Source organism: Pelodiscus sinensis, chromosome 23 (genome assembly GCF_052426305.1).
Source record: "Pelodiscus sinensis isolate ZL-2025 chromosome 23, ASM5242630v1, whole genome shotgun sequence".
Lineage (NCBI taxonomy): Eukaryota > Metazoa > Chordata > Testudines > Trionychidae > Pelodiscus > Pelodiscus sinensis.
Genome location: NC_143074.1, coordinates 24,241,429 through 24,256,008, shown reverse-complemented (window position 1 = coordinate 24,256,008; position 14,580 = coordinate 24,241,429). Strand labels below are relative to the sequence as shown.

The window sequence follows — 14,580 nt, the reverse complement described above, 5'->3', positions numbered from 1 at the left end:
AAGGGGCAGTGCAATTTACTATGTTTCAATACAAAGTTATGCCAAGGGAAAATTCTAACTTTTGCAAAAACTGTTTAGATCTTAGTTTATATTTATCAAATGACTTGAAATGTAAACCATTACACAAATTCTAAATCTGCCGTATATTCAAGAGTTTGTCTGAGTGAGCGAGTCTGCCTGTTCATCCATCTGTTAGTTCAAGAACTTCTCCTAAACAGGAAGCGCTAGGACCACCAAATTGGTATACAGCTTTTTCTTAAAATTTAAAACAAGGTAAGGGTTTGGTTGGGTGGGGGTGGGGCGAGCTTCTGCTTCCCTCCCCCCCCCCCCCCCCGCCTCCCCGTGCCTACAGAGATGCATTAAAATGGTGCAGAAACGAGACAGACTCACCAGGCTGGTGAAAGGGCCTGCTGGGGGCACCCTGCTTTCCAGTCCAGGACTGCCCCAGCCCTGAGCCTCCTACTTCCCAGGCACCCTTTATGGAGAACAAGTGAGGCTGCAGCTCCCCCCTATTTGTACAGGAACATTGCTGACTGTTCACCTTCATCAGGGAGCAAAGGGAAAGTGCATAGTTTGCTGCATTCCTCACTCTGGCTGGGGAGCGCAGGTGCAGACAAACCTGGCCCTGCCCCAGCCGAGACACATGCACCTTTCACCCAGCTATGCACCCTGGAGTGGCAGCAGCTATGGCAGGGCACTTCTCACCTGGCCCCAACATCTGCAGTGAGGGATGGCTGGAGTAGTCATATCTCCCTGGGGAAGCCTGCAGACAGAACCCCTCATCCTCAGCCCCACCCCAACACAATGAGTTAAATGAAGAAAAACAAAACATGAGCTAAAGACCTGAGCAGCATTGGGTAAATCTTCCAGTATTAGTTATTATACTATGTACCTGCCAGTTGGTGAAATTGGCAAAGCCATGACTATTATATCCTGACCAATGGAGTCCAGTAGAGATGAGGAATGACTTACTTATTTACCGGAAACTCTTTTTACTTCATTCCTACTTCCCTAGTTGCCAAGCAATTGTAACAGTAGTCATTACATTCTGTCACATTTATTAACCCTTTGGTCCTGTGTGGGTTGGGATTTCCCATTTTACACTAATGCATTTTGCATTAGCACATCACCTTGGGAAAACCCAATTCCACGACTTCAAAGAGGTAAGGAGAGAGCAGTTAAGGCACTAGACTGAAAGATCCTTTTTCATGAATGGCTCACTTTGGTTTATGCTCAGAAGGTTTACAAAATGCATCTGTCAGGAGTGAAGCCATTCTCAAATTTGCTGACAGATGCCCATAACATTTACCCAGTGAGATTACAAGGGAACTTCCTCCTTCCAAAAACAAAAGCTGTCAGGAGCCCACAGGGCATGCACTAGTAATTAAGTAAGCAGGAGCCTGTGTAAGAGATGGAAAAATGCATGGAAAAGCCCTAAGTTGGCTTGCATAGTGCTTGGTGGTTGCCCAGTGGTTGTTTTGCAGCCTCATTCAATTGACAGGGAAGAGACTTTTGGTAGCTTTGGAGGCAGCCTGATTGAGTATGGATACATCTAAACTGGGAAGGTTTGGTGACACAAGTGCTGTCATGCAAAAGTCACCTAAAATAAAAACCAGTCAAAACAGTTTTTCTGGCTCCCATTATCGACATTTCATGGACACATTGCTAGCTCCCTGTCGACAGAGCAAAGCCATGTGGGAAAGTATCATAGCTCTGTGAGCTCTCTGTGCTGAAAAATGTCCAGTCAGTACAGTAGTCTCTCAAGCCTTCTCCCTGCAGCAGCAGTCTGCCTGCCACTATGTTCCTAGCAGGGCAGAACAGAAGCATTTCAATGTTTTGCTCTTTTTGTTCCCCAAATGGAGTAGCTCGCTCAGCTGTCAGATACTTCTCGGAGCTTTGGGAGGGGTTCATGCTTGCAGGGCAGCAGAGATCACAAAACACTGAGCAGAGCCATTAGGGCAGGCATTGTGGGAAGGTAACAAACAGAATCTGTACTGGCTCTTTGTTGACAGAATTTTCTCAGGAGGTGGAAGATGTTTGTCACCAAAACTGAGTATTTACCCAACAAAAGTCATACCACAGTGTAAATACTCTCATTGTTTTGTCTCCAAAAGACAGGTTTTGGTGACAAAATGTGCCAGTATAGACAAGTCCTTTGGCATAGGGAGGATGGAATTTCAAGGTCTAGTCCTAGCTTTACCACTGATTTGCTGTATGAGTAACAGACTATTTCCTTAATATCTGTAAAATGGGAATCTCACAACTACCTCAAGAAGAGCTCTATGTGAGTTTGAAAGCTTGCGCTTTTACAAATGGAAGCTGGTTCATTAAAAGATAATACCTCACTTACCTTGTTTCTCTAATATCCTGGGACCCACACAGTGACACCAATAGTACAAATCACCAAGATGTTGTGAGCGTTAGTTAGGGTTTTTGCAGCCTGCTGACTGTGAAGTCCAGACTGATCTCATAGTATGATGCTAATCTAGAGCCTTACATTTCAGTAACTGGCATAGTTGGCTGTTGAAAGGGAACAGTGCACAGTAATAAACGTCATGTGCTTTGCAATGGAAAAAAGGCAAGAGAAACCTTCCCTTTGACTGGAATATGATCGGTTGGGAAAGCGTCTCTTAGTCACCTCCAGCAAAGGGGCTCTTTCAGATGAGGGGGATTCTCAAGTTTCCTCTTCATGGTAAATTATAAATGTGGGTAGTTAGCCATGTATTCTTAACCAAATGGATATAGAGATATGTATGGACCTGAAGCCCAACCGGCAAGGACGCAACATTCAGGTTCTTCACAGTTATCTTTTTTTTATTAAACTACAGCAGTGGTTCCCAAACTTTTCGGCATCATACCCCCCTTTTTGATTTTTGAGCAATCCTCCCCCCCCCAAAAAAAATAGCAGCAGAACTTGGGTGGGATTGATGGGTGTGTTTGTGGCTGGGTCGCCTCGCACCCCCCCGCCGGAATTTCTTCATGCCCCCCCAGTTTGGGAACCCATGAACTAGAGCACTCGGCAAACTGTTCAGTATGTTTTAGGATAGAAATACTTTCTTCTACAGAGCACCAAGAGTGCAGCAAATGTTGAGCCCTGAGCAGAACCCCTTCCTCTGGTATTCTCAAAGGGACAGCATCCTTATGTACAATTCAGCACTACTCAATAAAGGCTTTTTCTCCATCTTTGTTGAAAAGTGCATAGCGTCTAACATCTGTACTGTTAATGACACATCATCTTTAAAGAAGCTGAGCTCCTAAATAATTAACATAACAAAATCATGGGGTTTAATTGTGCACCATTTAGGAAAGGAAACAAACACTTATAAAGGCTTTAGTGTTCTGGGAAAGAAATGGGGTAGTCTTAGCTTTCTGCTACATGGCAGATCTACCATATCAGCAGCTTGCTCTCGAATCTGAAACCCAGAAATTTATCACATCGTATTACAATTTTAATTTTCCAGATTACTATACAATTTTAATGATAGGTGTCTTGGTTTTCAGTAATTTAAATTGGCTGGCTGGCTGGCTGAAAGAAAACCTCTGGCATGGAAATGATGGTCTGTGAATGCCCTGGTCAGCTTTCAAGGCAGCTGCACTATTTTTACATGGTTGCTGCAGTGTTTTCACAAATCTCCTTGAACACTTTTCGGTAATGGCAAAAATGAGCTTAATTCTGTTACTACACACAGAGAATGTTTAAAAGCACGTAGATTTTCTAAATTCTTTCCTCCTTTGAAGGCAAATATTTTTCATAGAGCCCGTGAAGAATATTATTTAAAAACAATCAACCCCCACCAAACACCACAGTTTTATTTGCTGAGAAATTATTTCCCAAGCTTTTGTGTTGCTTAACATTCATAATAGAATTCTTTGAAAGAGACATTGTCAAGGCCAGATGGATTTTATTAAAAAGTATCTCTGATACAGATGGAAACATTTGATTTTACAAAATGAAGCCTGCATCACAGTTGTGTCCACCATGCCCAAATGTCAGGCACTCTGGCCTCTTGATCTATAGTCTTCAGCACAAACTTGTGTGATCTCAAATCCTACCTAGCCTCCAAAATAGGTATTGGTGTGGCTAGAGGACTATATTTAGAATAATTTTAAACTCCAGATGTGACTAGCTGGAAACAGATTGTGTTGGTTCACAGCATGTAAAGCGATTTTTATCTGACCCTCTCAGTTCTCACATTCCTGAGGTATACATTCCAACCACAGCCTCAGAAACCCCCTAGGATCATAATAGGATAATTTGGATCTCTGAGCATAAGTTGTAGAAAGTACAGTTCTTGGTGCATCGTGTTACTTGATGTTATGACACTAATTATAACCCAGGTTAACAGACTCTTTTGTAAAGAGTCATCTGCAGTGTTCCTTAGCACTGTGTGCCTATTTAGAATAGTGACGTTCACTCCTAGTGCAGGGAAGCTACATGAATGTCCATGTTTAAGCCCAGTTTCTTGCCCAGTGAGAGGAAGGCACAGGCCAATGGAATATTCTTTCTAGAAGCAGATAATATTTAGCTCCTTTAATAATTATTTGATATCTTCTCTCTCTTTCTCCTCCTGACCGCTTATTGCCTTACTGGGGTTTGGAACGGGTCCCATGTGAGGAGAGGTTAAAGCGACTGGGACTTTTCAGTTTAGAAAAGAGGAGACTGAGGGGGGATATGATAGAGGTCTATAAAATCATGAGTGGTGTGGAGAGGGCCGATAAAGAAAAGTTATTTATTAGTTCCCTAAATAGAAGAACTAGAGGACACCAAATGAAATTAATGGGGAGCAGGTTTAAAACTAATAAGCGAAAGTTCTTCTTCACACAGTGTGTAGTCAACCTGTGGAACTCCTTGCCAGAGGAGGCTGTGAAGGCTAGGACTAGAACAGAGTTTAAAGAGAAGCTAGATAATTTCATGGAGGTTAGGTCCATAAAAGGCTATTAGCCAGGGGATAGAATTGGTGTCCTTGGCCTCTGTTTGTCAGAGGCTGGAGAGGGATGGCAGGAGACAAATCGCTTGATCATTGTCTTCGGTCCACCCTCTCTGGGGCACCTAGTGCTGGCCTCTGTTGGTAGACAGGATACTGGGCTAGATGGACCTTTGGTCTGACCCAGTACGGCCGTTCTTATGTTCATTTTCAGGAAGTAATTTGTTGTTAATAAGGCTCTAAGAATCAATGCAGTTTCATGGAGTAGACTATTGCAAACCCTTGCACATTTCCACAAAGCCAACTGCGTTTAGCTTTTTTAGCTAGCTCATAGTGTGATGTAAAATATTCTGCACGGAAATCTAAGTTGTTCATCAATCATTCTCAACATGCTTGCCTTTCCTGTGCCTTCATGAAGGGGATCTATATCATCATGAGCCTAGATATAGCCTTTCCCATAAACGTGCCCCTCAATGTGTCTGTATTCTCCATGGGTTTTCCATGCATTGATCCATGGAACTGAGGCTTTTAGTCACATATTGGCTGAGAAGTACGGTTGATGCCAGTGGTTCTGGGACAGATGCAGTCTTCCTGAGGTGACAGTAACCGTAAGCTTTCATGTTCACTGTCAGACCTTTGGTTGCTCTCTTCTGACTCTGCTCCTGTTGTTTGCTTTTCTAGACACTGTTCTGAATCTGTGGTTACTTCCAAATCGTATCTAACCACTACTTCCCGTCTTGGGTGTGAGTACTCCTCTTCCAGATCTTGGCATTGACTAGAGGAAAAGAGAGGTGGTACTTGGGACACTTTGGAGTATGTAATTTACTAATTATGGGGAACTACTGGGCCTCTAAAGTAGGGATGTCAACATGTAGTCAGCTACACCCCCTCTCCCTCCGCTGCCTCTGATAGCGAGGGTAGGGAGCGGGAGCTGGTGCCTGTGAGGAGCTGGCTTTAAGCAGGGTCCCCACAAGCCCTGGATCTGCCCGCCCTCTCCACCCCTGTGCTGCTGCCTCTGATAGGCAATAGTGTGGAGTGTGAGGGGGATAGTCTGAAGCTCGACATGCACGGGGTGCTGGCTTACAGGCTTAAAAGCCAGTCCCCTTCCCCCCCCCCCCCCCCCAGCACTAGCGCCTCTGAGGCAACAGCACACGGGGCGGGGACAGGGAAAGGTGCCGCAAAGCAGCCTCTGTCCACAGGGAACACAGCCTGCTCCCCTATGGACAGGGTTGCTGCCACGGAACAACCTCTATCTGTGGGGAGCTTGGACCCCCGTGAACAATGGCTACTGCCATCCCACGCTGCTCTGTCTATATCAGAGGTAGCAGCGCGGGGCAGCAGGTAGCTGGTCTGTGTGGGGAGCTGGATTTTAAACTGGATTCACTGGTGGATCAGCTCCCACCTGGTCCCCTGTGGCAGTCGGGCGGGGAGCATGCTGGCTGCTGACCCTACCTCCAAGGACTATCGAACAGTTGTGTAGCTGATAAGATTTCATTCAGTTACACGACTATTTAATTACACGATATCTACCATCTCTACTCTATAGTTGTTAAAGTTAGTCTGTGGATCTCCTCAGACTTGTATTTATTCTATCCTTGGGTTCTTAGTTACTTCCGAGTTCATTTTTCCTCCAACCTCTGTGGTTGGTTGGTGACTATTGACGTAGATGGAAAGCACTGAAACAAGTGTGAACTGCCCTTTGAGAGCAATTAACTTCAGTGGTAGGCAGCAGCAGACACTGAAGTAAATGTTTAACTGCTTGATACATTTCTCCAGTAATTGAGTAAGGGTCCCTAAAACATTTTAGTGTGGCCCTTGAGAGTACAGTTCTGGCTTGTGTGAGGTTTTTCCTCTTCATTTGGACATTAAGCTCATTAGCATTACAAGGTCATGATGATACAAGTATGATACAGTCTGACCGATTTCCAGATGTAATTCAAAACAGAGTACAATATACATTGTCCATTTTGTTCACATGGAATACCTTTCATTTACTGTAAAGTTGATGCTGCCATTGAAGTCTGTGATTTCAGACCAAACTGAATATTGAAATACACAGGTCAGTCCAAGGGACACCTGTGTTTTGACCTCTAAATAAGAGGGAGCAATTCTTTGGTCATGGAGAAAAGGAGATAATCTGTGTAGGGGGGGAAAAAGAGCTGTTCAAAATCTGCCATCCCAACTTCTGATGGATGTAAAACTACTCTTTGATCCCCAAATTAAATGTGATGGATTTCAACTGATGCCAGATGTCTTGACACATCTAGAGTTCACTCTTCCAGCATTTTTATATAAACTTTGTTACTTTGTTTAAAGAAAAGGGATTCCTTGATAGCTAAGCCTTTGGAATCCTTTCTCTGTAAATGTGAAGGCACTCTGTATTGTGGGCTCTGGAGTGATCTCCAGGCTGTCATGTCATCTGTCATATCTTGCTATTTGATTCAGCCCCTTTGCCAAACTGCTTACATTTTTTTTTAGAACTAGTTTTGTCATGTCCAAGAGAATTACTGCAGTAGCAGCTGTAAGGCAGAACTGCCCCCTCACTGCTTCTTCCCCCGTTATCTCCCTCCCTTGCTTACTAATGGCCAGGTTAAAACACTGTTCAGAGTGTTTCTGTTGGTATCGTGTCGAATACTGCTGCGTTTATAATTCCAAAACCATCCGGTTGCGCCTCTCAGACCTTTTGTATCATTTGTCAAGCACTTTGAGTTCAGTTCTGCATCTTCATCTTCTCATCAGATGTGCTCGGAGAGCCCTCCTTTGCCAAACTGTTGCTCTCCATTTCTTCGCGTATTGATGTCTTTGTGCTTGTAATTGTAATAGTCAGTATTTGGTTGGTAAATGCAAGCAGACTGTTTCACCTTTATTAGGTGTTGCAGCCCTTTGCCTTTGTTCTCAGGCATACTCACTTGAGAACTTCCTCCCTTGGCTTTACACTGAGAAATTAAGAGCAGTTGTATAGCTCTGGCCATTGAGAAGGGACAGGAGACCACATGACTGCAGGAGTTTATGGGGCCCTCCCACTTAATTTCACAGACAATAGATGAATATAGTGGAAAATGCAAAAAATGTTTTGTAATCTTAATGCTTTAAGTTTCAGAGTCTCTCATTCCAAAGTGCTAAATCCCGGCAAGGAGAGATACGTGGAAAGAAACATTTATACTTGCTGGTTCAAAGCACAGTGAGGAACTGCCTGAGCTCCAAAGGAGTCTTGAAATGAAAAGCTGGGGGCATGAGAACCGGCTTGATAAGAACTAAGGGCTCTATTCATCGCATGGGAGCAATGGCCTTCTACCTCGTGGAAACTGCAGGGGATCTACCTGGGAATACCCTTTGCACTTCCCTAAATGGCTCTGCATAAACCTGACCAGGGTGCAGAAGCTTTTCCTCTTCTATTCTGAGTCTGGGACACAAGGAGCTGAGAGAAGAAAGTGCAGGCTCTAGGAAGCTCCTCTGTCTCTGGGTTTTGTTGTTAAATTAATCTAGCTCTAGCACTCGGTGGACATGTGAGTGAAATATCCAACTGGCCAAGGATCCTGAGGTGCCGAGGCAAGGACTTGGGTTAGAATCTGGAAATCCTTGAACTAAAAAAGTGGAGGCTTACCGATCCACCGTAAAACATTGGCGCCGATTCTCTGAAATCATCCCTCATGCACTTCAGTCGACGAAATCTCTACCCATTCAAATTCAGGTTAAGAGAAGACATGTCTTTAAACTGATTAGGAAATCAGTTTTACACAGATTCTTAATTGTGTGCATGTGGTGTAATAAAGCTCCAGAATTCACCACCTAAACAAATACATTGTATTTAGCATATCTATATCCAGGTACTGTAGATGTGGATTTTTATGCAAAGAAGGTGTGCTCTTCCTATTCAGCAGTCTGGCTTCAGACTGCTTTTAGAAACAGGTATATAAGAAAGGGCAGTCAATTTATTTGGCGTGTATTACATAAAAATCACAAATAAAACACAATTTCTCTGCCAGATATTGAAATTGGGTTTTTTTGGTTTTTTGGGGGGGGGGAAGCGGGAGAGGGGGGTTGAGATTTTTTTTCACAGCTTGTTCATGCATAAGGCAGTGTGTTTCCTTTTTTGGAGGAAAAGGCAGAGGTGCTAGTCAGAAGTTACGACATAGTATTCCAAACTGTAATGCTGAAGTCTCTCTGCATTAGTTTTATTTAGATGAATTCGCAGTGCAGCTTCCTTGGACTTCTTTTGAAAGCATTTAGAGTGATCACTAAGAATCCCCAAAAGGATGAGAGATTTGACAAACTCAAACTTCAGTTTTCCATGTGTGATGTCCCGATTTGATATTAGCACACTAACAAAAGACCCTTGAAATTGTTACCTCAAGATGTCTTTTCATATATTAGCTTAACTCAAAAAGTAAAAATGTTCTATCCTAACTCGGCATTGTTACAGTTTTCTAACTTCATGTTATCAGAGCTGTATTCAAGTCCATTGCTCTATCTTTTGTGAATCACTCTGCCTCTCCGTTTCTTAAGTCAGTTCAGCTGTTTGGGGAAAAGCCATGTTTGGTAGTGAATTCGGGATTCTTTGTACCAGTGATGACGAGGTTTGCTAAAGCTGGTTATATCTCGTCACGCTAGGTGAGAAATGGAAATTTATTCTCAAATTGGCACTGAAATGATTTTCAAGATACAGTGGTGAGTGATGGCCAACTTCTTTAAATGTATTTGTATTGGCATTCAGTTATACACATTGTAGATGCTACATAAGAAAAAGATATTTGAGTACCTGTTATGAGCCAAGTTCTTTAAAATCTGGGGTCAAGTCTCCTATTTGACAGAGCTTTAGGGATTACAAGCTTAAACTACAGAACTTTAAGTGAAATCTCATGGGATACTGTGATTAAACAAACTGTGCACCATGGAAGATCAATTGGGCATTCATCAAAAGAAAGTTAGAACAAAACTGGAGGTAATATTCAGGGGGAAGAAATCCACAAAGCAAGGGAAGGAATGGATTCAGGTGGCCTCTTTAAAATGAGAGACGCATTGAGCATAGGCCCATTTTTGAATGAATTAGGCTCTGATGTACAGACAAAACTTGAATCCCTGTATTGCAGAAATCAAGAAATAAAGGCTTATGTTCAAAGAAGGTTGTTGGCTGATTCGTGGTAGGAAAGCCTGCATCTCATCAACATGCACAGATGTTGCTATGGAGATGTGTGTATGTATTTAAGCTTGCAAGTGTGAGAATGTGTCGATATAATAGACTGAGAGTCTATAACAGTAGAAGAGAGAATAATAATGTATTGAGTTCTACAAAGTGTAGGGGAAGACATTAGAACTCACAAATGGCCGAGTTGGGAATTTAGCATGCAAGTAATTCCCAAATGAGCCACGAAAGGGATCACATTGTTTTTCAATTTCATTTTGTAAGTGAGAATGCAAGAAGCATCAAACATGTTGTTTGACCTGACGTTATATAAAACTTCATAATTACCTGACCATAGCATACATAGATAGGCTCCACTTTCTGCTGAAAAACAGAATTATTTGGAAGGTCTGTAGTTAGATCATTTTAAATTCCATTTGCCAAACCTGATGTATACAAGTTCCTAGCCTGGATTATTTTTTTAAAAAGTAAACATTTTATGTGTTCAATTGTTGTTTTATTACATAGATGGAAACATTGTTTTTGTGGCTCCAGATGCTTCCTTCCTATTTAAAATGGCATAATATTTATTTATGTAGAGCAAGAGAACTATAAGGTGACTTACAAGCAGATGAAATGACAAGGCTCTTCTCTCTTGCAATTTACATTCTAATTAGGTGAACACAAGTAAGCCCAGGTTTTGGATGGTAAGGGTAAGTCTGTCTAGGAAGAGGAATATTGTTAAATACCATGAGAGAATTGCTTTGGTGCATGGATGGAGGGAAGTAGTTTCATATTTATTGGAAACTTTCTTCTATACATTAAACAAATCTTAAAATAACAGATCAATAGTAAAATATAATGTAACTTGCTATTTTTAAATTATAGTATTTGAAAATCATTTCCTTGTACATACCTGCTAAGTCTAAAGTTTAGGGCCCTATTATTTCTTCTAATGAGCTGATAGCATCAGAAATACCTGAAGTCAGGTAAGGAGTGTACTTTTCTCCTCTGCTTTGAGATATCTGATGCCATAGCTCTTGCATGAGAAAGTCTTGGCAGATATATAATGCATCCCCCATCTGTTTGCATTAACAATATCTTCTTTGTGATTTTAAAACTACAATTCTTTTCTGTTAGTGTTTACAATATTAAATGATTAATATTGTTCAGAATGGCTGTTGAGGATGAGCCTTGGCACAAGAAATACACAAGTGAGTAGGAACTTCTGGAAGAAGGAACTTTGCCCACAGCTTTGACTCATCGGGCTTTTTGGATCTTGGTAGTGATTTATGACTGAGAACTAAGGACCAGGTTTTCTACATTTTGAATTAATGAACATTGTTTTCAGAGGCCTGCGAACCCAAATAATTGTCTGATGTAGATCTGCGCTGCAAAAGAACATCCATAGGAGTCGCTCTGAGCTGAGGTCAGCTGATTTGGGCACATGCTCTGGTCCTGAAAATAGCAGTATAGATGTTCAAGTTCCGGCTGGTGGAGAGGTCACATCTCAAAGCCCGATGCCAGCTCAAGCCTGAACACCTGCACTGCTATTTTTAGCCCCTCAGTATGCGCCTTCATCAGTTGACCCAGTCTCTCAGACATGCTGCTGTCTGTATTTTATTTGTTGACACAATCTCAAATGGCACTGGCAAAGGAAATATTTGGCTTGATTCTACTCTCTCTTACATTGGTGTAAATCAGGAGTAACTCCATTGAAGTCAGTGGAGATACATATATTAATTTGCTCAACCAGAGACTCCAGTTTACTAGAAAGATATGGTAAAATACTTAGGTATCTTTAAAAATGTAAACAGTCCCTATTTTGAGCTACGCTGGTAGCCCTGATGTTGTGGGAGTGTTCTGAGAGCTTACTCTTAATCTTGCTGTTTTGATTCTTTTTAATTAATTCATAGAGTTCTAGATCTTTCAGTTTTGACAAAGGATTGAATACTCCTGATTGCATAATTCGGTATATCACAAACATCTGAAGAAGTGGGCTGTGCCCACGAAAGCTCATGATCCCACCTACATGTTTTGTTAGTCTATAAAGTGCTACCAGACCATTTGTTGTTTTTTCTGTACAGACTAACTTGTCTATCCCATGAAGCTATTAGTTTGGAGTTAGTTGTTCCTTGCCGGCAGGTATTCATTACAATTAATGGTTAAAAAAACCTGACTTGGAAGGATTTACCAAGTGACAGTGGTGACTTGAATCCTCTTTTCCTTCCATTGTGTGTTCTTGTGCCCAACCATTACACCTGGCTTTGAGAGTGCCTGGTACAGAGGAGATAGCTGCAGTGATTTAGAAGATTGCATGCTTTAGCTCCTGCCTCTCCTCCATTCTAATGAGCACTTAAAAATCAAAAGAAGTTCTGATAGTGGAATCTTCACATTTCACAGGGAAGTATATTATAAAAAAACCTCCAATTTGTTACCAATGCTCATAACTGAAAAAGAAACAGCTGTTTTTTGGTGAGGAAAAACAAATCTCTTGTTATCTTTTGGTACCTTTTCTCTTCGGAGGAAGAAAGAGATTATATAAAAATGATTTGCCTTGTTTCTTACAAAACACTTTGCAATAACTTAGTGAATTTATTTACTTGAATTTTTTGGGTAATTTCATTTTTCTGAAATGGTTGCTTTCCTGTAAGTGGAAACAGGTCACTGTAATATAACATAATCTGTTGTCTTATACGTTCACTGGAGGCAACCCATTGTATGCTAGTGAAGATGAAAGTGAAGCTGAAATGTGCTGGCAATGAGCACTTTGCTGTTTTATATGGAATGAAAGCACTGTGTACTGAAGTCACGGAACATGATGCTTTAATCACTTACCTTAAATAGGGTTTTAAAATAGATAATCATACAAAATCTGAAATTGTTTGCTTAGATGAATTAATAGAGAGGGTATAAGCCTAATGAGGAAGTTTGGAATGCCTTTCTCCAATATCTGTGTAATATGCCAACTGATGTTGTCAGATGTAGGTGCTGAAATTTTATTTCTAGAACTTCCTGTATGAGAGACTCCCTGACGAAATTTTTAACAATTCATTAATCTACATCAAACTCCATTTTCAGTGTGATGTCATGACTCCTCGCATGGATGATCTGTTTGTGTGCTGTCCCAGTTGGAAAGTTTATCTAGCCCAGGTTTTATGATCTCGTGGCAGTGGGGGGGCATCACTTTACCACATCCGAATTCAGGTGTGGTAAATAGGAAGCATTTTTTGGTGATAAACAGCATGTTTGGACTCGTGTTGATTTCATGCCATATTTAGGCAGAAGGATGTGTTCTGGAGGCTTAGAGGTCTGTAGCGCCTCTTCACGAAGCTCCGTGGTAATCCCCTTTGAGATGTTTGTGCTGTTGAGAGGCTCAGAGACCAGAAATCTTGGAGCTTTTCAGTCCAGGTTTAGTGAGTGCTCAGCACAGTTGCTGACCCACTGGGTTTGCTGATGTTGTGTGTGTGCAAGCACTTCAGCTTTATTTGTGACTGGTGGGAGCTGTTACACTTCATCCCAATAAAAGTTAAGCTTGGCCATTTGTAAGAAGATAAAGTGTTGGCTTGAGCGTGTTTGCCTAATGACAGATTTTAAATTCTTATTACTATTGCTATCCTTTACATTATTAGAGCATACTAAATCCTGGAGGTTTAAGTCTTGTCCAATTAGTTAACTAAGACCTGTATGTAGCATAGCTTCAGCCAGTAAGGCATATGGAATTATTTGCAGTTTTTAGCTTGAAAGAGTCATTCATTGAGGAACAGCTTAAAAAAAGCTGCTGACACATTTATGTTCTGCATCTTTCTTTCCTTTTGCTTTAATTCAGTCTTTGAAATGAAGTCTCCATTTCAGCCGTGTGATAAGTCTGAAAGAGAAATGAAGAAAAAAATTCTATTAACCCTCAGAGCAATTGTATACAATAGGCATAATTTTAAAGGTAATTACTAAATGCATACATACATTTGAAATACAACACAATGAGTATTGTGGACTTTAATGTGCCCAATCTCTAGAGTTATAGAAAGTTCAGTAAACGTTTTAATTGTGTGTTTTTTCGGTATATGCATTATAAATCCACAAATGTACATAATTGTGTTTATTTCTCTGTATCATTTGCTATAATAGTAAGGAAATTGTAGGTGGACAAAAGTTATAGAATGTAAAAGCTACGGCTCCTGAAATGCATTAGCGAAAGCAATGTGAGATGGTTATTGTATTTCACACCATTTTTAAAATGTGTATATAAATATCTAAGAGTCATGCAGAGATATCAGCTTTATTTGCAAACACTATTGCTTAAGCATATCTGTGAACAGAGTTTGGCCATAACAATACTGTGAATTCAAATGGGAGATATAGGTACACACATCCATACACACCCAACATTTACTATGTGTTCTTGAATTCCGTCCTGTGCTAGTTAAGTTTGGTATGCAAGGCAACTTGAGTGCAGGAGATTTCCCCTAGGAGACTGTTTTAGTTCCCAAGATGAATGTTTGCTTGTTTACTATACTAATAATTAGGTTTCTT

The 14,580-nt window shown here is 41.2% G+C and overlaps 1 protein-coding gene and 1 long non-coding RNA gene across 8 annotated transcripts in view; one reads left to right on the top strand and one right to left on the bottom strand.

The window, feature by feature from the left end:
* Positions 1-14,580, top strand: part of DENND1A (DENN domain containing 1A) — a 361,583-nt gene that overhangs the window by 151,304 nt on the left and 195,699 nt on the right. The window lies entirely within an intron of this gene.
* Positions 13,812-14,580, bottom strand: part of LOC142819334 (uncharacterized) — a 105,357-nt gene continuing 104,588 nt past the window's right edge. Inside the window, exon 4 of the long non-coding RNA XR_012897193.1 lies at positions 13,812-13,915. This is a non-coding gene — a long non-coding RNA (uncharacterized LOC142819334). The remainder of the gene's footprint in view (positions 13,916-14,580) is intronic.